This window comes from Loxodonta africana, chromosome 17, assembly GCF_030014295.1.
Source record: "Loxodonta africana isolate mLoxAfr1 chromosome 17, mLoxAfr1.hap2, whole genome shotgun sequence".
NCBI lineage: Eukaryota > Metazoa > Chordata > Mammalia > Proboscidea > Elephantidae > Loxodonta > Loxodonta africana.
This window is the reverse complement of record NC_087358.1, coordinates 58,938,295-58,961,085: the sequence shown is the minus strand read 5'-3', so window position 1 is coordinate 58,961,085 and position 22,791 is coordinate 58,938,295.

The window sequence follows — 22,791 nt, the reverse complement described above, 5'->3', positions numbered from 1 at the left end:
CCAGCCTTCTCTTGAACTTTTTTCCCTTCCAAATGCCATTTAACGTCTTTCTCTCTCCCCGCCCCCACCGAATATTCCTCCGGAATCTGCGCAGGCGAAAGAACCTTCTACTTCTAAGCCCCGAAACACCCCCCACACCCCTGCCCGGGGCCTGCTGGTGACCTTTGGCGCTCCTAGGGTCCTCTCTCCCTCCTCAAGCGCCTCTCCCTGTGGGCCCAGAAGAGGCCAGATTCAGAACTCTGCAGGCGGACAGCGGCCTTCGCGCTTCCGCTGGCGTAACCCGGCGAGGTCAGGCTGGCGCTGCGCGGCGCTACAGGGCCGGGGTGTCAGTGGGGTCGGCTTCCGCACTCAGGGCTTGCCAGCGGAATTGCAGCGAAAGGGTGACTTTAGTTGTTCTTTTGAGCAGACAGCTGTCCAAAGCCCGGCTGCCGGTCGCTGGGAGGCCGACCCTACAACCTGCGCCTCTACGCTCGGCTTTCTGTTTTTACGCACTCGCGCCTCGCGGTTCAGGGCTGGGCTGCAGGACTCCGGCCCCGGCTGTTTAAGTTAGCTTTTTTTTTGGCTTGACCAGAGCATCGGAATTACCTGCTATTATTACTCATAGCGTTTCCACTTTGAGTGGAATTAGCATGCTCATTCTCAAGGCTGAAATAAAAGAAGGCGTGCTTGGAGGAGGACAAAGGGAAGAGCCGGGAAGCAGGCAAAAGCCAAGAGGCGGGAGGAGGGGTGTGTGACGGCAGCGAGCACTAGGAGCCTGCCCGCTGCGTTTCATCCGCTGCCAGGTTCTAGGCCGCTCGGAAGTGGCAACGACAGCGACAGCGCCGGGCAGCTCGGAGCCGGAGGCGGGGAGCTGCGAGCATCACGGCTGCGGCCGGATCGCAGAGGCCTGTCTGAGCCTCCGCCGAGGTGTGAAGGCACGCGAGCAGAGTGAGCTTCGAACCCCGCTGCCCACAGCCGCCAGATTATGGAAATAAGTTGTAAAAGACCGCATCGGCCGGCACAGCAACTCCCCGGGGAGGAAAAATGTCCGGGAAGGAGGAGAGGGAAGAGGAGGGGAAGGAGGGGAACTCGCCCGCCCGTCCATCCGCCCAGGCGGTGATCTAGGCGCACAAAAGCCGCCCCAATCGGCTTGTTATCATACCAAAAGGCCAGGGCCGGCTCAAAGGGTTCCTTTCTCTCGGATTTAGCAACTTCGCCGGCAACTGTCTCGCAATACTGAGAACAAACAGGACCCCACAATGGCCGGCGTTTTCTCAGAATGCAAATGGTGCGGGCTCCGCAAAGCTGCGTTTCTGTTACCGAGCCTAATGCCTGCTTTGTGAAACTCGCGTGCAGGCCCCGATAGTGACACGGGCGTCACGTGACGGATTAGGGCTCCCGGAAAGTTTTCAAAGCGGCTACAATGGGGGACTCAGCCTGATCTGCTATCTCCCACAGTTTAGCGGGAAAGAAAATCAGGATATATTCTCATATGTAATAGGATTATCTGTTCCATTTCAAGTTCTATACAGCATGTAATTTATTTTTAATTAGGATTATATCTACCAGGAAAGGGAACTAGACTTCACTGGAAAGTGTAATTCCAAGGACGGATGGAGAGAGAGGTTATTTTTTAACCTTATAACTTTTTTTTTTTTTAAGCTCAGGGCCCATTACATCGGATAAACGTTCCAGGGAAGTTCGCACCAAGTGCTCAGCCAAACCGAGGCGGTTCTTCAGGTGCATACAATTCATTCTTGTAAAGAAACCCCACTTTGCAAATCAGTTCTTAGAATTACTAAATCGCCAGATTTTTCTGGGATTGGCTCTCTAGAAGTGCAACCAAGCACTTCTTTGCTACACTCGAAACGCTTACTCTTTTTCTTTTTTTAAGTCCTATTTGTGTGTGTGTGTATGCATATCGAGTTGTCAGTACTGGCAAACCAAAAAAAAAAAAAAAAAAACCAAGCCCTGTGCCGTGGAGTCCATTCCGTCTCATAGCTACCCTATAGGACAGAGCAGTACTGCCCCATAGAGTTTCCAAGGAGTGCCTGATGGATTCAAACTGCCGACTCTTTGGTTCACAGCTGTAGCACTTAACCACTACACCACCAGGGCTTCCAAGTATTGGCACCGTGGCTTTTAAACTTTATACCCAACCTCAACAGCATCCTCCGTAGCCCCATTCAAACTCAGCAGTCAGACTGAGACAGTTTTGGGGTGAAGGTAACTTTTTTTTAATTGTGATTTAAGTGAAAGTTTACAGAGCAAATTAGTTTCTCATGAAACAATAAATTGTTTTGTGACATTGGTTGCCAACCCTGCAATGTGTCAACACTCTCCTCTTCTCCATCCTAGGTTCCCTGTTCCATTTGTCCAGTTTTCCAGTCCCTTCCTTCCTTCTGGTCTTTGCTTTTGGGCTAGTGTGCCCTTTAGTCTCATACACATGATTGAACTATGAACCACATTCCCCACAGGTGTTATTGTTGGCCCTATACCAAGAAACGAAAAAAACAAAAAACAAACCCATTGCCATTGAGTCGATTCTGACTCATAGCGACCCTATAGGACAGAGTAGAACTTGCCCCATAGGTTTCTGAGGAGCACCTGGTGGATTTGAACCACCAACCTTTTGGTTAGCAGCCAAACTTTTAACCACTATGCCACCAGGGTTTCTGCTGGCCCTATAGACCTGTCTAATCTTTGGCTGAAAGGTGAACTTTGGGAGTGACTTCGTTACTGAGTTAAAAGGGTGTCTGGGGGTCATACTCTTGGGGTTTCTCCAGTCTCTGTCAGACGAGCAAGCCTGATTTTTTTTTTTTTTTTTGGGAATTTGAATTTTGTTCTATGATTTTTCTCCCTTTCTGTCCAGGACTCTCTATTGTGATTCCTACCAGACCAGTTGGTGGTGGTAACTGGGCACTGTCTAGTTGTTCTGGGCTCAGTCTGTGGTAGTTGTGGTCCATTAGTCCCTTGGGCTAATCTTTCCCTTGTGTCTTTGGTCTAAGGTAACTGTTTTTTAAACATTGATTTTGGATTGATCCCAATGCCAGATGCTCACAAATCCTAGAACATTTTTCAGGCCTTGGGCCACTCATCCCTTTGTGTGTTCTGTGAGTCAGGACACTCTGGGAGACCTACTTTACCCAATAAGTAGCAGACCATAGCTGTTAACTGCAGGCTTTGGAATCAGACTGTTCTTGTTAGGTGCCATCAAGTCTATTTTGACTCATAGCTACCCCATGTAACAGAGTAGAACTGTGTCATAGGGTTTTCTAGACTGTAAGTCTTTATGGGAGTAGATCTCCAGGGCTTTTCTCCTGCAGAGCCACTGGTAGGTTCAAACGGCGAACCTTTTGGTTAGCAGCCCAGTGCTTAACCGTTTGTGCCTCCAGGGCTCTGGAATCAGACTGCCTGGGTTCAAATCTAAACATTACCACTGATGAGCTATGTGGGCCTGAGCAAGTTATTGATCTCTCTGTATCTTAGTTCCCTTATCCTCAAGAATGGTTATAATAGGACCTTGTAATCAACTCAACAATACCCAACAACAACAACAACAAAAGTTGTCTTGAGGACTGTCTAAGATAATACAGTATTGAGTACATTGGAAACCCTGAAAATATGCTAGTCATTCCCTTTTAAAGTACAGGTAGTCCCTGACGGCATATTTTAGTTATCATGAACTGTACTTACCACCATGGTTTTTTGTTTTTTTTTTAATCTTATTGTTAGTAATATGCACCACACACAATGTTGCAGCATGTAATTTGCTGAAGTAATCATTCTCAGATGTTCACTTGCAGATGTTTATATGTAATGTTCCAACCCCCAAAGACTAAGACAGGATTTACAAAGATACTGATAATAAAAGGCAATAATAATGAAAACTAAAAAAAAAAAAAAAATCCTACTTAGGTTAGAACTGACCTGACGGAAGTTATGGGAACAGAACTCGGCATCATAAGTTGGGGACTACCCGTATAGGGAAGAAACATCAGAGATCATGTAATCCAAACCTCTTATTTTAGAGATGAGGAATTGGTTCAGAAAGAAAAACAAAACAAAACAAAAAAACCGAAACTGCAACTACCATTTCCTTGTCCACTTTTTTGCTTTGGTAACAACTGCCTTCTAACCCCTCCCTCTTGCCCCCGATGTCATGACAGATGTAGCGCTAAGTGCATAGATTCCCAAAGGCAAGAGAGGATGCTCATATTAGGGCTCAAGCAGCTTTCATGCCCTCATGTTATTTAAAACCTTTGTACTCTCTGGTTGAGATGAGATGATGACAAAATGGAGTTTTCAGTAGCCTTTATCCCTGCCTACTTTCACCAAAGCCACGTATTATGACTGAAACCACACAGAGATACTAATATTGTTGTTGATTTTGTTTTTGTTGTTGCTTTGTGACTTAGGAGACTCCATCTGTTAGAGAGTAAAACTGCCCCGTGGGGTTTTCTTGGCTGTAATCTTTATGCAAGCAGGTCACTAGGTCTCTTTCTTCCCTGGTGCTGGTGGACGAGCTTGTACCGCCAGCCTTTTTTGGTTACCAGCCCAGTGCACACTATTTGCATAGCCCGGAGACCTTGAGATACCAATATTTAGTGGATAGCGACCTCTGCGGCTTTCTACTCAATAACATGACTCCAGCCTAATCATGAGAAGAATCCAAATTGAAGGACTTTATACAAAATACCTGACTTGTATTCCTCAAAACTGTCAAAGTCATCAAAAACAAGAACAATCTAAAACGGAACAACCAGAATGGAAATAATGAGAATGTTCCCCCATTGTGAAGAATGTAACCAATGTTACTGAGCAACTTATGTAGAAAATGCCAAATAGGAACCTAAACTGCTGTGTAAACCTTCACCAAAAACATAATAAAATGTGATTAAAAAAACCCCCAAAAGCCAAGGATAGTCTGACAAACTGTCACAGCCAAGAGAAGCCTAAGGAGGCAGGACAACTAAATGGAATTTGGCATCCTGGATGGGATCCTGAAACAGAAACAGGACATTAGGTTAAAAATTAAGGAAATCTGCATAAAGTGTGGGTATTGGTGAATGATGAAGCCCTGGTGGCACAGTGGTTAAGCGTTCAGCTGCTAACCAAAAGGTCAGCAGTTTGAATCCACCAACCACTCTTTGGTAACCCTATGGGGCAGTTATTCTCTGTCCTTTAGTGTCACAATGAGTCAGAATCGACAGCAATGAGGTTTTTGTTGGTTAATGATGATGTATCAATATTGGTACATTATTGTAACATATGTACTATACTAATGTAAGACATTAGTAACAGGGAAAACGGGATGTGAGGTGTATGGGAACTCTCTATTATCTTCGCAATTTTTTTTGTAAATCTAAAATTTGTAAAACAAGAGTTTATTGAGCAAGCAAAATAAAACAAAAACGAAGTCATAGACCCAGTCAGCCCTCAGGCAGGGATGATAGAAGAGTAAGGAGATAGCACTCAGGTGTGAGAGGTGCTGTGATGAGGCCCACAGCGCGCTGATCATGGATGGCTGTCCAGTCTAGTGGAAGCGTGAACTACATGCATACAAGCCGCAGAGCCCCAAGACCAGCAGTGCAGCTGTGCACTGCATGTCTGTATGAACCCACAGCAAAGAGGCTCCATTGCTCTGGGGAACAGGACGCTTCTAAGAGAAGGTGATATTTGAACTGAATTTTGAAGCATGAGTAGAAATTAAACAGGGATAGTTAGTAAGGGAGGGGGGAACCCTGGTGGAACAGTAGTTAAGTGCTATGGCTGCTAACCAAAAGGTTGGCAGTTCAAATTCACCAGGCACTCCTTGGAAACTTTATGGGGCAATTCTACTTTGTATTATAGGATGGCTATGAGTCGAAATTGACTCAATGGCAATGGGAGTAAGGGCGGGGAGTCCTTGGATGGTACAAATGGTTAAAGCACTCCGGTGCTCACTGAAAAGTTGGAGGTTCAAGTCCACCCATAAAAAACCAAAACCAAACCCGTTGCCATTGAGTCGATTCCGACTCATAGCGACCCCCCAGGACAGAGTAGAACTGCTCCATACAGTTTCCAAGGAGCACCTGGTGGATTTGAACTGCTGACCTTTTGGTTAGCAGCCATAGCTCTTAACCACTATGCCACAAGGGTTTCCAGTCCACCCATAGGGGCCTCAAAAGAAAGGCTTGGTGATCTACTTCCAAAAAACCAGCCTTTGAAAATCCAATGGAGCACAGTTCTACTCTGACACACAGGGGGTCACCATGAGCTGGATCGACTAGAAGGCAACTGGTTTTAGTAGCGGAGGGGCAAGGATTGGAGATGAATAGGGCATTCTCTGCAGCAAATGTGGTGGCACAAAGATGTTAGGGCTGGGGTGTAGGGTGCAGTGGAAGGAAGTGGTGGGAGCAGAGGAATGAAGAAAGCCAGGGCTTGAGCAAGCAGCAGCCTCAGGTGTCAGGTTAAGAAATTTGGGTTTTATCCTTAAGGAAATGGGGAGCTGTTGAAGGACTTCATTCCTAAAATCAGTAGGTTCTCTACGGTGAAGAGAAGGGCAAAAGTAGTGCAGGGAAAGGGAAATGGAGCAAGAAGGCTAACCTGGTAGAATTAGGTCTGGAAAGAATGTGAAAGGCAACTTTCTCAAGTGGCTGGTTAGGTATCATGGACTAGATAGTGGTAAGACAAATCCCAAGAAACTCAAGGAAAAGGAGGATGCACTGAGACAGCACTTGCTTGACTATGGGTCGAGCCAGAGAATTGTTAACCAAAAGGTTGAAGTTCAAGTCCACCCAGAGGTGCCTCAGAAGAAAGGCCTGGTGATCTACTTCTGAAAAATCAGTCATTGAAAACCCTGTGGAGCACAGTCCTACTCTGACACCCACGGGGTCGCCATGAGTTGGAGCCGACTCCACAGGAACTGGGTTTCTCACGTGTGAGTCCCACCGTGTCTCTCCTGGCCAGAGGGAGCTGAGTCAGCTGGGATGTGAGGAGCTGGTAGGTGGTGGTCCAGCTGTGGCTGGAGAATTTCAGCTCCTCCTGGGAGCCTCCTCTTGGATGTAGATGAACAGCAGTTGGAGAGAGGGTTTCCTTTTTGCTCAGAAAGCTGGATCTTCTCTGGGTTCCACCAAGAGCAAGTCCAGGGTCACCTCAGCGTGTCTTCGGTTGGACATGTGTCCAGGACAAATTGTCCCTTGGAGGTGGGAGGGGATGAAAACCTAGTATCCAAGAGCTGTCCATGGCCTGGGGGTATGATGAAGAGTTAGCATTTCCCTTATAACCCCAAAGATTCAGTGCTGGGGAGGAATAAATAATTTCCCTGAAGCCTTTTCACTGGAGGGTGTGGGGTATGGAATGTGATCTGGGCTCCTAGGACCTCATTTATGTTTCATGGTGAAATAGAGAGGTTGTAGATAAATCTGTCAGTTTGTCATACTGGGGTGATTTGAGTATTAATGTGGTGCTGGAAAGGGAGCCGCCGGTGTTTTTGAAATACCAGCAGGTGTTTAGGTTTCAGCAGAGCTTCCAGATTAAGACAGACTAGGAAGAAAGGCCTGGTGATTTACTTCTGAAAATTAGCCAGCGAAAACCCTATGGATCACAACAGAACATTGTCCAACTCTTGCCTTGGTCATATCATCAGGAGGGATCAATTGCTAGAGGAAGACATCTTTGCATGGTGAAGCAGAGGGCCAGTGAGGGTGAGGGAGACCCTGGGTGAACTGGATGGGCACTGTAGCCACAGTGATGGACTTGAACATATTGATGATTGTGAGGATGACGCAGGACTGGGCAACATTTTGTTTTGTTGTCGTCGACTGAATGGCAGGTATTCGTCTCTCTATATAACCAAGGAAGCCCTCAGCAAGGAGCAAAAACTCCGCAAACCTCTCCTTAAGCCACGCGCAGAAGTTCTGTAGTTAGATAAAAAGGATGGATTAATTGCTTTCAGAGCCTAAAACGGGTTGCTGCAAATTTAGGGTTTTGTTATTAACAAATTCTACATAATTCAAAAGAAATTAAAGTAGGAAGCTAGGGCCTTTTCAAGGCAGAGAAAATTTTAAATAATTGGCTAGTCTTTTTCCTTTCTCCTCAAAGTCATTGTTCTGTGAGTGTAGAAGACTTCTGACTAGGACCCTCCTTTGCGTCTAATGGCTTGAACCCACCTGCTCTGGTGGGCTGCGATTCACACTTGAAATGGAAATGAAGTGTGCGTGGCTGCCTGGCTCTCAGAGCCCTGGCCCCTAGCCCTGCCAGGGCACGGAGGAGTCTGGCATTATAAATTTCTCCGTAGATCTGAGAGCAGTTTTAGGCTGTTGATCTCATGTCACCCAGAATCGAGATGGAGTGACGGCTGATAAACTGCATGGTGACAGGCTGTGGCCTTGGGGGAAAAAAAAGTCCAGATGTGCAAACAAGAACAACAAAAAAACCGAGCTGATGGATAAGTTCTCAGCCTCCCAACTTGCCCCACTGTGGGTTTTTTTGCCCTGCCATTTTACAAGCATTTATTTTCAGGTAATTTTACAGTCTTCCCTTTGTCCTTCAGAGGTGCTTTGTTCTATGGAATATGTCAGGGAATGTAGATAAAATCTTTCTTGTAGGTATTGCTCGGATGCCCCCCAAAGTCCCCACAGCCCTTCCTTAGGAGGCTTTTACCTGAGAGTTCCAGAAACTGTGGTTGCAAATATCCTCCCACCTGGTTCATAGCTCTCTCCACTGCTAACCAAAGAAAGGTTGGCAGTTCGGATCCACCAGCTGCTCCTTAGAAACCCTATGGGGCAGTTCCACTCTGTCCTACAGGGTTGCTATGAGTCAGAATTGACTTGATGGTAACAGGTTTGAGTTTTTTTTTTTTTTTTTAATCGAATCGGCATTAATGCTGATTTATTATTCTTTAGCAGAATTACCCAGCCTACAGCCCTCAAACACTACTTGCTTCAATAAGAACAAATGATGAAAGAGGCACCTTAGTGTGAGTGGGAACAGGAGTTGGGTAGCTCTTGGCCAATATTTAAATGAGTTGTCCCCCCTCCCGCCCACCCCTGCACTTAACTGTCAGATTTTTTGAATGTCCTCTGTTCAAAGGGCAGCGTGAATCACATGTTAGTCCAAGAAGGCTGCGGCACCTTCAGAAAGACTTTGAGTAGATGAGGTGAGAGGGCTGGGGCTCAGGAGATTATGGGAGTGTGGCAGATCATTTGTGTGAGGGGATGAATAAAGGTTGAATTCTTGCTGCTCTGGCTCCAAGCTCCCGCTTTGGTGTCCACTGTGGGAACCTGAGATAGGGAAGAATGGGCTGCTCCCTGCATTGAACCACAAGCCCTCCCAGCACGGCTGTTTGTAGGGCATCAATCTTGCTTTGCTTTGCCTCGGGGGCCTTGTATAGAGGCCTCTGGTCTCAGGGGACTGAGAAGAGGGTTCGATGGAGGGATCAGAACTCCCACAGGGAAGAATAATGTGACAGCCTGTCAGAACACGGCGACTGGGTGACTCCTGGTCTCCTTGTGGCAGGGGGCCCTGCCCGGTGCTGCTGTCCTTCAAGGCTGGGAGCTCAGAGGAGGGGACAATATAGGATGTGTGATGGATTATACACCTTTCCATCAAACCCCAGTGCAGGCTTTACTGGACTTCCGGAAAAGGAGGAGTGGAATAAATTTGCCCTGGAGTGGAGTGTTGTGAGTAGAATATTTTGGAGGGGGGTTTCTAGGGATAAGGAGCCAGGGAGTCAATAGGGACCAGAAAGGCTGTTCAACGGAGGTCACTTGTGGTGGTAGGCCCATAGGAGGAAATTGAAGGGGCAATAGCAAAATACGTGTTGTTAAAGTCTGGGGTGGGATTTCCTCTAACTAGGGAAATTGTAAGGAGCCCTGGTGGCACAGTGGTTAAAGTGCTTGGTTGCTAACCACAAGGTCAGTGGTTGGAACCCACCAGCTATTCCATGGGGGAAAGACGTGGCAGTCTGTTTTGGGAAATATTGTAGCCTTGGAAACCCTATGGGGCAGTTCTACTCTGTCCTGTAGGATTGCTATAAGTCAGAGTCAACTCAAGGGCAACGGGTTACAGGGTTTAGGGTAATAGTCTCAGTAGGGTGGGCCAGGTTATGCTGCAGTAACTAACAACCCCTATATGGTAGTGACTCAAAACAACAAAAGGTTTTTTTCTTGCTTATTCTGCCCACTGTAGGTTGGCTGGGGCTCTGCTCAGTGCCATCCTCACTGGAGGCCCAGGCGGATGCAGTAGCCACCATGTGGAACCTTCCACGTGCTATGGCAGGAGGAATAGGGCAGGTGGCAAGTTGTGCATTGGCTCTTCAAGTTTCCACAGTGATGACACACCATCAGTTCTGCTTCCATTTCTTTGTCCATTTCAAAGTCCCAGTGGTGCGGTACAGAGCTCACTCTGCCTGCTTGCTAGAAGGCTTGAGGGAACAGAGAGAGAGGCATGTGGACACAACCCTCAGACAAGCCAGGTACCAAGTACGTGCTCTGAGCCTGTCCCCCCTTCTCAGGTCTCGGACAAACCATTACCTTTTTTTTTCACTGCAAGAAAATGGCATTTGGGAGAAATGCTGTTCAAAGGCATATGTGCCTCTAAATTCAAGGACGGTCAGAAACAAATTAGAAGTGTCCTCCTGTGACACGTTCCTTAAAGTATAGGCTAAATTACAGCTTCAGACTAATTAGCGAGGAAATCCCCTGAGAGCAAATGATTGAGTATTGGTAATGGGATTACATGTCCTCTTGCTTGTGCTTGGGGAAAACTTGCATAAAGCATCTTCATTAATCACAGTCCTAATGGCTTTTAGTTTTGCCACCACCAACTGACCACCAGGATCAAAAAAGCATTTATTAAGCTACTTCCAGAGAGTTGGAGCTGTGCTATGCTGAGTGCTTTACAGTTGAGATAAACCATCTGCCTTGTAGGAATTTACCGTCACAAGGACGTGAAGAGTACTCAAGACAGCTAAACAGATAATGAGAACAACGTTAACGTGAGTGTTAACACTCTGGGCTGTGTGAAGAAGAAATTTTATTTGCAGGATAATCACTAGAGAAGGGATCATGAACCATATGTAGAAAGAATTGAACAAGGAGAATTTAGTTCATTTATAACCTGCCAACAACTTCGTGGGAGAAAGACCTGGTGATACGGTCCTGAAAAGATTATTGTTGTTAGGTGCTGTTGAGTTGATTCTGACTCATAGTGGCCCTATAGGACTGAGTTGAACTGCCCCATAGGGTTTCCTAGACTGTAGTCTTTATGAGAGCAGGTTGTCAGGTCTTTTCTCCCGTAAACTCCTAAAAGGTTAGTGGGTTCGAGTTGCCGACCTTTAGGTTAGCAGCCAAGTGCTTAACCACTGCACCACCAGGGCTCTTAGAAAACCCTATTGGGCAGTTTTACTCTCTCATATAGGGTTGCTATGAGTCAAAATTGACTCGATGGCACACAACAACAACAGTGAAAATTGTGAGTGCAATCCACGGTGCTATGCACTGGGGTATAAGCTGTTGCCTTCTAGAACTTTACAGCCAGTGGGAAAGACCACCACACCATTGCCCAACTTCTGTGTCATGTGGTTAGTGCCCAGGAGAGAGGATCAGATTCTAGGAACTCATTAAAGAGAGGAAGGAGCTGGCTCACTGAGCTCCTTGGGAGAAAGAGGGGACTGTTTTAGGCCAAACACTAGACTTGAGAGTAAGCACGGGGCAGGAGTAATTGCCACTGGGTACCCCCAAAGCTCTATTTACAACCACCAATATCTAAAAGAGCCAGAGTCTAAAATATCCCGTTAGAGATAAATACAATATTCATGTATTTTTGGAAGTAGGTGAGGTATAAGTAGTACATACAATAGTGTTGTTGCTGTTGATAAGTGCCATCAAGTTGACTCTGATTCATAGCAATCCTACATATAACAGAGTGAAATGTTGCCCAGTCCTGCACCATGCTCACAATTGTTGCTATGTTTGAGTCCATTGTTGCAGCCATTTGTCAATCCATCTTGTTGAGGGTCTTCTTGTTTGCTGACCCTCTACTTTACCAAGCATTATGTCCTTCTTCAGTGATTGGTCACTCCTGATAAAGTGTCCAAAATAAAAGTTTCACCATCCTCACTTCTAAGGAACATTCTGGCTGTTCTTCCTCCAATTCAGATTTGCTCATTCTTCTGGCAGTCCATGGTATATTCAGTATTCTTTGTTGACACCATAAATCAAATTAATCAATTCTTCTTTGGGCTTCCTTTTTCATTGCCCAGGTTTTACATGTGTTAAGAGGTGATTGAAAAGACCAGGGCTTGGGTTAGGTGCACCTTAGTCATCAAAGTGACATCATTGCTTTTTAAGGTATTTAAGAGGTTGTTTTGCAGCAGTTTTCCCAGTGCAGTACATAGTTTGATTTCTTGACTGCTGCTTCCGTAGAGTTGATGGTTGATCCAAGTACATACAATAATACAATATTTTAATACAGAATTTAGAGAATTTGAGGAGACACAGGATACCATGCCAGTATCCTCATCTAAGGAGTCCTTGGGTGGTGTAAAAGGTTAATGAACTGCTGCTAACCGAAAGGGTATAGGTTCAAATCCACCCACAAGAGCCTCGAAAGAAAGACCTGGTCATCCACTTCCAAAAAATCAGCCATCGAGAACCCTATGGAGCACAGTTCTACTCCGACACACATGGGTTGCGGTGAGTTGGGGTTGGCTTGATGGCAACTGATTTTTTCTTGGTCTTAACACCTTTTCCAAATTGGTTAAATGGGAGGGGCAATTCTTACCCCACCTATCTAGGAGTTGAGGTGAGGGTCCCCTGGCATAAAGAATGCAGAAGCCTTTTATGAGGTGTAAAACATTTTCTACATTAAACCATAGTGCTGATGGGAGTGCTTAAAGTGAAGGGACGCTGAGCCAACTTTACAGACAAGTGTGGGTGGGTGAGAGAAGACAAGGGAAAGGAAGCCATTTGAGGCAGCTGATGAAAAGCTGTAGAGGCAAAGGGAGGCTAGGTCTGATGTCTATGGGGAAGTTTTCAGAAACTTTGACCCAAGGGTGAGGGTTAGTGGTGAAGGGAAGAAGGGCAGAGCCCAGTTTAGCTCAAGTTGGGAGAGGCTAGAGGCTGGGTATCAGTTAGAGAGGAGGTTGTCCACTGTTTTGTCCCCCGTGCCTGACATAAAGACCAAAACCTGTTGCTGTTTGAGTTGACTCAAAGTCATGGCGACTCAATGTGCATCAGAGTAGAACTGTGCACAATAGGGCTTTCAATGCCTGATTTTTTTTGAAGTAGATTGCCAGGCCTTTCTTCTGAAGTGCCTCTGGGTGGACTCAAACCTCCAACCTTTTGGTTAATAGCCAGGCATGTTAACTGTATGCACCATCCAGGGACTCCAAAGTCACCAATAAATATGTGTTGGAATGAATGAATGATTAAGATCTAGCTCTCTTGACCTCAGGGCTCTTTTGAACCAGTGTCTCTGGTTGGTTCACAGATATTGACTCCCTGCCCCTACACACATGCAGGAGAGTCCTTTTGGTTAGTTTCATTAAGTGTGAGTCGGGAGAGGTAGTCAGGGCAGACCCAGTGTCAGAGCTTCAGCTCAATATGGGCATTATATGGTCAGTCAGGCCCAGGCAGGAGCTGTGTCTCTTGGCCAGCACCACTGGGAAGTCCCTATGCCACAGACACTGTGTCTGGTTCCAGGCTGCTTTTTATGCTTGCTCTGGTTTTCACGGCAGGAAACAGTTGATCCCTTTGTCTTGTTTTCCTAGTGCTGCTGTGTAACAGAAATACCACAAGTGAGTGACTTGAAAGAAGTTTACTTCTCACAGCTCAGGGTCTCAGCCATGTAGATTCCTTCCTTGTATGTAGTGCTAGGCATTCCTTGGTTCCTTGGCTTCTAGATGATCCTCACATGGCATCCGTCTACCGCCATTTGGGTGTCTCTCTGTGATTAATCTGCTCTTTTTTAAAAATCAGAAGTGATTAGGTTTAGGGCTCACCTTACACTGATATGGTTTCATTAAGACAGGAAAAAAAGCCTATTTTCATACAGGATTACATCCATGGGTACGTTGCTGTTAGCTGCCACGGAGTTGGCCCCTGACTTGTGGCAACCCCACGTATTACAGAGTGGAACTGCTCCATGGGGGTTTCTTGGCTGTAATCTTTATGGAAGCAGATTACCAGGACTTTCTTTTGCAGTGCTGCGAGGTGGGTTGGAAATGCCAACCTTCAGGTTAGTAACCGATCACTAACCACTTTTGCCACCCAAGATCTTCCACAGGTATAAACCAAAAAAACAAACTCATCGCCATCGAGTCAATTCTATCTCATTGCAATCTTGTAGGACAGAGTAGAACTGCCCCACAGGGTTCCCAAGGCTGTAATCTTTACTGAAGCAGACTGCCACATTTTTCTTCTGCAGAGTAGCTGGTAGGTTCTAACCACCAACATTTAAGTTAGCAGCTGAGCACTTAACCACTGTGCTACTAGGGCTCCTCCTCCACAGGTATAGAGGTTAGGATTGTAACACGTATATTGGGGGATACAATTTAACCCATAACACCCCTCTTTGTTGAGAGCCCCTGGATTGACACTAGTCCCCTAAAACAGGGCCAGCTGTTTTCCACCCAATCACTGCTAATTGTAGGGTGTTCATGGATACTTCAGCCATCCTGCCTTTCGTGGGATCTTTCTTCATCAGGGCCTTTACAAAAACACTCTTTCCCAGCCTCCACTCTCTTGATGCTCTGGGTACACCAAAGCTCTATTTATAACCACTGATATCTAAAAGCCGAGGATTAAAACATCTCCTGTTTGAAGGTGATTCTAGTTCATTCAGAGATAAGCTCAAACTCATATTGCACGTCATTTATCAACACCATGTTCATATATTAAATTCTGTCTCTAGGAGAAAGGGGCAGAGTTCCTAGTATTTATATTGGAAAGTTTGTTACTTATTGTACATCCATTTAATACGTCCCAGCTGGCTCTGTGCGTGCCCCTGCCCTGCTGTGTGCACGTTCTCCAAGGCTTAGAATATAGCCCCCTGCTAATAACAAAACCAAACCTGTTGCCTTCAAGTCAATTCCGACTCATGGCAACCCCATGTGTTACAGAGTAGACCTGTGCTCTGTAGGGTTTTCTTGGCTGTAATCTTTATGGAAGCAGATCCCCAGGACTTTCTTCCATGGTGCCACTTGGTGGGTTCAAACCACCAATTTTTAGGTTAGTAGTCAAGCACAAATGGTTCGTGCTACCCGGGGACATTGCTGATAATAATAGCCATACTATTTCTAATAATGTTAACTGTTATTGAGCCCTTGTTTCCTGCCATACATTGTGCTAGGCAGTTCACATCCTTAATTTAATTCTCTCAACGGCTCTGTAAAGTAGGTATTATTATGACAATTTGCAAAGCAACGGAGGCTCAGAGAAGTTAAATAATGTCCTCAAAGGGTTCCCAGCTGGCTAATGGCAAGGAAGTGTTTGAATCCAGTTCTAATGGTCCAAAAACCCACATGCTTTCTATTATGTGGGTCTCCACCCCACTTCACCATCTTCTCCTCAAAGGGAGATCATTTGCTCTTTTAATTCCTCTGTTTTCCTTCAAGGCCCCTGGGTGGTGCAAATGGTTTGTGCTTGAGTACTGTGGTGTTTAAGGTTGTGTGTCACCTGGGCTGGGCCATGATTCTCAGTGGTTTGGCAGTTATGATGTAGTTTGGCGGCTATGTAATGATGTAATCACCACCATGATGAGATCTGCTATGAGCAGCCAGTCAACTGAAAGGGAGTTTCCTTGGGAGTATGGCTTGCCTCCAATATAAGTGGACTTTCTGGCAAAGCTAGCTGGCTTTCTCTTGCTCTGGATTCTGCAGTTGGCTTCTGTGCATCTGAACTCTAGTTCTTGGAACTTGAGCTAGCGCTTACCTGCTGATCTTGGGATTTGTCAGCCTCTGAGCCTGTGAGCTAGAGGCCTGCCGTCTGACCTGCCGATCTTGGGTTCACCAGCCCTGCAACTATATGAGTCAGGAGAAGCCTCTAGCCTGACATAAGGACTTGGGACTTTCCAGCCTCTACAACCGGTGAGCCATTTCCTTGATATAAATTTTTCTCTCTATGTATATGTATATATAGATGCGTGTGTGTGTGTGTGTGTGATTGGTTTTGCTTCTGTAGAAAACCCAGTCTAACACAACTACTAACATAAAGTTTGGCAGTTTGAATCCACCAGTGGCACCGTAAAAGAAAGGCCTGGCGATCTGCTTCCATAAAGATTATAGCTAAGAAAACCCTATGAATCACAGTTCTACTCTGTAACATATGGGGTTGCCATGAGTGGGAATAGACTTAACAACGATGGGTTTGGTTTTGGTTTTGGTTGGCCCTCCCTCAGAGGTTACTCAAGGTTTTCACACGTGCAGGTCTCCAGCTTCTTGATCTCCAGCCCTGAGCCCTCTCCTAAGCCCCAGGCTGTACCTTTAGATTGGGCAATTTCTTTGGGTATCCAGCTATAACTTCCCAGTCATGAGGCTGGAAACAAAATTTATTCCATTTCTTTTCCAACTGGGTCTTTTTTTTCTGACTTCTCTCTCTGTCAGTAGCACACAATCTCTTTGCCTCCCAGATTACAAACCCTTAGGAATCAGATTTACATTTTTGCACTCCCTGTTGATGCATTTGAATTGTGGTGTTGGCAAAGAATATTAAATGGACTTCCAGAAGAATGAACAAATCTGTCTTTGAGGACATACAGCTATAACGCTCCTTAGAGATGAAGATGGCGAGACTTCATCTAGCTTACTTTGGACACGTAATCAAGAGGGACCAATTGCTGGAGAAGAATATCATGTTTGGTGAAGCAGAGAGACAGCAAAAAATAGAGAGACCCTCAATGAAATAAATTGCCACAGTGACTGCAATGATTGTGAGAATGGCGCAGGACTGGGTAACGTTATACATAAGGTTGCTATGAGACAGAGCTGACTCAGCGACATCTAACAACAACATCTCCTCCATCCTATCAGTGTTTGGGGTTTTGTTATGCTCCCAAATATGTCTTGCATCTCTTCTGACTTCCCAGCCCTTGACCCCCATCCTAAGTCAGGCTGTCTTCCACTCAGTCCTGGATGATTGAAATAGCTTCTGAAGTGAACCAGCTTCTAGAACACATAGCACCTTTGTACACATTAGAAAATGGCTCCCTTCCCTCTAGATAGATGCAGCCCCATGCCAGGGCTCCTGGCTTGGCAAGCAGAGCATAGGATGGGATTCAGTTCCCAGTGGCCCCCTCAGTCAGGAGAACTTTGTGCAGTGAACAGCCTGAACGTCGTGCATGGTGACCTTGGAAATGAGCCGTTTCTTTGCCTTGTGTTTCTCCTCCTTCAAGGCATCCTCATCTAGGGTGGTATTCAAAATGTTCAATAACTGGTACAGAATGGGCAGTGACCAATTAGAATGGACACTAGCCTCAGCCCTGGAGCCGGATCTGCAGGCTTTCTGCTAAGCCAGGCAAAGACCCTTTAGTTGCTGGATTTGGGGAGTGGGCAGCCAACTGAATGGCAGCCAAGAGAGCAGGTTCAGGCTATACTCAGATACGCCTCAAGGGGGCGCTCAAGATATCCTCCTCCTTCCTGAACCTTCCAATCATTCCACTTCTAAGGAGGAAACTCACAGTGGGCTCAAGACCTAAAGGGACACAAATGGGCTACGGGTCAGGGAAGAGACACAGATGTTTTGCTCTTTACTTACTCCCTTTCCAACAGGTAGTCAGGCCCTTGATATTTCCTTGTGTTATGGATTGAATTGTGTCCCCCGAGAAGGTATGTTGACATTCTATCTCCTGTACCTGGGAATGTGACCCTGTTTGAAAATAGGCTTTGAAGATATTATCAGTTAACATGAGGTCAGACTGGGAGGGGGCGGGTCCTAATCCTATATGACTGGTGTTCTTATGAAACAGAAGATTCATGGAGACAGGGAGACTGAGGAAGGACTCCATATGATACTGTAGCAGCAAGCCAAGGAATGCATGGTGTTATCAGAAACTAGGAGAGAGTCACGGAACAGTTTCTGAAAGCCTCGGAAGCAATCAACACAGCCAACACCCTGATTTGGATGTGTAGCCTCCAGAGCTGAGAAACAATAAATTGTTGCTTAAGGCCATCCTCTTTGTGCTAGTTTATTACTGCAGCCCTAGGAAGCTAAAACACCTGGATTATGGGATTTTTTGCAGAAAGCAGAAGCTGCTTGAAGATCCAGAAGAGAAGGACAGAAAGGCGTGCTTCTGAGTGTGTGGGTATGGGTATGGTTGGAATTTTTCCCATTAGAACGGGGACAGGCCTGCCATGACCTGGCGGAGGGGGTGAGGCCTCTGAAGGGATGGTGCTTCTAGGGAAACAGGGGCTCTGGGACTCCCAGCTTCTCCTGAAAGGACCATATGGTGTCCCAGTAGGACCCGGTGTGTCTCATTGATGGGAGGGGTTACTGCAAAAGCCTTGGGACTTTTGCTCAGATCTGAGGAGGGTAGGGGAGTACTTACTGCAATAGATTTCTGAGCAGCTCAGCAGGGTGGTGGCTTAGAGCTGGATTTTATGAAGAAAATAAAGTTAGGAATTTTTGTTTCACCACTGCATTTGTAAACAAAGATTCATACTTGCCTCAAAGCCTTCTCCAGGCCTCGGTCCTACATCTCTGTCTCCCTAGCCCGGCCTCTGTCTCTCAACTCATTCCTTTCTATGGCTTCGTGTTCCTCCCACGTGGCCAATGTGGTAATGGTGGGTCTGAGTTGATGTCTCAGAGGGGAGCCTCTCTGCTAAAGGGCAAGTAGGAACCAGCAGTGGCTCAAAGCAAAGGAGGCAAAGACTTAGTCCTTGCTTGGGCCAGCTTTGCAATAGCTATTACGGTAAGGGGCTTGACCTCACTAGGGCCTCTTTCCATGGCTTTTTCCCTTGTCTAAGAGCTAAAGAACAGAGGGCCAAAATTAGTCTGTGACCTGGGGAAGCAAGTCACTCAATGTTACTGAAGGCATTCAATGTCTCTGCCCAAGCCCTGAGTCTGAGGCACACAAAGGGTCCTTGTTTGGCATCTTAGGCTGGGTTCTCTGGAGAAGCAAAATCAGTGAACTGTCTCTGTGTGTGTATATATATACATATATATATATATATATATATATAGAGAGAGAGAGAGAGAGAGAGATAGAGATTTATATCAAGGAAATGGATGGCCCAGCCAAATTGACACACAACCTTCACCATCACAGATGCCAAGTAGACGTCTCAAATCTCTTTTCATCTTCTTTCTTAGTAATGTTGTTGTTGTTGTTAGGTGCCACTGAGTTGGTTCCAACTCATAGCAACCCTATGTACAACAGAACAAAACACTGCTTAGTCCTGCGCCATCCTTACATTCATTGCTATGCTTGAGCCCACGGTTGCAGCCACTGTGTCAATCCATCTTTCCTTAGTAATAGAACCCTGAATTTTTTGCTGGATACATGGCCATCCTCACCACCTGTCTGTCATTTTGTCATACTGTGGTGGTTTGCATGTTGTTGTGATATTGGAAGCTATACCACCAGTATTTCAAATACCAGCAGGGTCACCCATCATAGACAGGCTAAGACAGACTAGGAAAAAAGGCCTTGTGATCTACTTCTGAAAATTAGCCAATAAAAACCTTGTGGAACTCAACAGAATATTGTCCAGTATAGTACTAGAAGATGAGCCCCCGGATTAGAAGTCACTCAAAATACACAGTGGCCGCAACAATGGACTTGAGCTTACCAACAATCGTGAAGATGGTGCAGGACCAGACAATGTTTTTTTCTGTTTTGCTCGGCTCGATAGCAGTAACAACGACAACGTGGCCATCTAGAACAAAGACTACCTTGCTCAGTCTTCCCTGTAGCTAGGTATGGCTGAGAGAATGAATTCTGGCAATGGGATATAAGGAGCACGGTGATGTGTGAGTTTGGGGAAAATATTCCGCATTGTTTTGACCTTATATGTCCTTTCTTCTTCTATAGTTTAGAACTAGAGTTAGCAAACTTTTTCTGTAAAGCATCCGATAAGAAAAAACCTGTTGCCGTTGAGTTGATTCTGACTCATAGCGAGACTATAGGACAGAGTAGAACTGCCCCATAGAGTTTCCAAGGAGTGCCTGGTGGATTCGAACTGCCAACCTTTTGGTTAGCAGCCATAGCACTTAAGGACTACGCCACCAGGGTTTCGAAAGCATCAGATGGTAGATAGTAAATATTTTAGGATTTGTATGTAGGCCATATCGTCTGTTGCAACTGCTCAATTCTGCTGTTGTAATATGAAAGCAGGCATAGACAAGATGGGTGTGGCTGTGTTCCAATAAAATTTCATTTACAAAAACAGGTGGAGGATTGGATTTGGCCTGTAGAATGTAGTTTGCAGACCTCTGGTCAAGAATGCATACCTGGTAGCTGGAGCAAGAGCAGCCATCTTGGACCACAAGGTAAAAGCCATGAGGATGTCAGAGAAACAAAGTGGAAGGAGCCTGAGAGTCTTAGTTTTCTAGTGCTACTGTAACAGTGATACCACAAATGGTTAGCTTTAAAGAACAGAAATTTATTTTCTCACAGTTCAGCCGGTGCCTAATTCAGGGCACCGGCTCTAGGGCAAGGCTCTCTGTTTTGGCTCTGGGTGAAGATCCTTGTCTCTTTCAGTTTCTATAGCCCTGATGTTCCTCAGTTCCTTGGTGATCTTCATGTGGCTTCTGCCTTCCCCAATTTGTGTTGTCTTATGTCTGTGTCTATGTCGCACCTTATAACTCAGAAGTGATTAGGTTTAGGCACACCCTGCTCTGATATGGCCTCATTAACAACAAAGACAACCCTATTCCCGGATAGGATAACATCCATAGGTATAACAAAAAACCCATTGCCATTGAGTTTATTCAGACTCATAATGACACTATTGGACAGAGTAGAACTGCCCCATAGTGTTTCCAAGAAGTGGCTGGTGAATTTGAACTGCTGACCTGTAGGTTAGCAGTCACATGCTTAACCGCTGCGCCAACAGAGCTCCACCATTCATAAGCATCCCATTCGCAGTTCGTAAGTATAGGGGTTAGGAATTCCAAGCACATAGTTTTGGGGAACACAATTCAATCCAGAACATTGAGTCCCCAGTTGTTACAAAGCCACCCTGTGAGTCTCTGGATTTCATTTATGTGAGAAAAATAAACTTCCATCTTGCTTAAGCTGCTGTCAGTTGCAAATGAGCCTAATCCTAACTAATACACCATTCATGTGTGGTTAAGCCCAGCTCATCAGAGTAGGAGACTACTGCAGAATCTGGGATCCAAGCCCCAGCCAGGAATGAAGCATGCATTTTCCAGGAGTACGTTCTGCACAGTGTACATCCCCAGATTTCTGAAGCTGGTCCATCTTCCCACTGATTTTGACCTTAATCTTCGTGTGACACACAGGTGATGAGGGGCACACAAAGAAAGCTGGGTCTGCTTGTGGTTTTGTGTAATTGGAAGTCCTGGGGCCCTGGTGGTGCAGTGGTTAAGAGCTCGGCTGCTAATCAAAAAGGTCTGCAGTTCAAATCCACTAACCATTCGTTGGAAATTCTATGAGGCAGTTCTACTCTGTCCTATAGGGTTGCTGAGTCAGGGTCGACTTGATGGCAAAGTTTTTTTTTGGGGGGGGGGCAAGAGAACAAAATGTTCCCAGCACCTTCACACCTGGGACCCAGCATCTGACACCTGCTAATGAGATTTACAAGGTGTAAATGCAAGCGCACAGAATTTTAGCACCTTTTTTTGGTTTTGGGTTTTGGCTGTCAATTTGAACCTGTCTGTCCGGGAACCATCCTTTTTGGGAGAGCTTGTGGCACCTGTTAGTAAATCTATGATTCAGTGTCATGTGTCCCAGAGACTGCTGAATTCCCTGGGGGAACTCCCAAAGCCCAGTTCTTAGGATTTGGGAGTCTCACACAAACGAAAAGAATTATGGAATAATTAGAAACGAAAACATTATGGAAAAATACTGGAACTTGGCTTTTACTCCCCAGGGCTGCTGGAATGTTGTACTGACACCTCACCAGGAGACTCCTTCTTTTTTCTTGTGTTCAGGACTCTAGGGAGCAATGCTGTGGCTGCTTTTGGAACAGACTCCTACTCTGTAGAGGACGTGGGGCTGCTCCTCCTGAAAGAAAAATATGGAGTGTGACGTTTCCACACACAAACGTTTAAAGGTATGTGTGTGTGTGTTTAGTGAGGCATTTGTGGGCAAATTGTTGCCACTATTTCATGAAAGGGGGAGGAATTGAAAGCAGGGATGCAAACAGAAACTTGTACACCGATGTTCACTGCAGCACTATTCACGGTAGTCAAAAGATGGAAACAGCCTAAATGTCCATCAACAGAAGAATGGATAAACAAAATGGGGCACATACACACAATGGAACATTAAACCAGTTTCTGTTGAGTCTCTCTGACTCACGGAGACCCCATGGATGTCAGAGTAGAGCTGTGCTCCATAGGATTTTCAATGGCTAATTTTATAGAAGTAGATCATCAGGCCTTTCTTCTGAGATGCCTTTGAGTGGATTTGAACCATCAAACTTCCATTTAGCAGCTGAGGGCATTAACCGTTTATACCACTCAGGGCCTCCAACAATGGAATATTACTTAGTCATAAAGAGAAATGAAGTCCTGATACACTCCACAATATGGATGAACCTTGAAAACATCATGCTGAGTGAACTAAGTCAGTCATAAAGGACAAATATTGTATGATACCCCTTATATGAAATATCTAGAATAGGTAAGTATACAGAGACCAAAG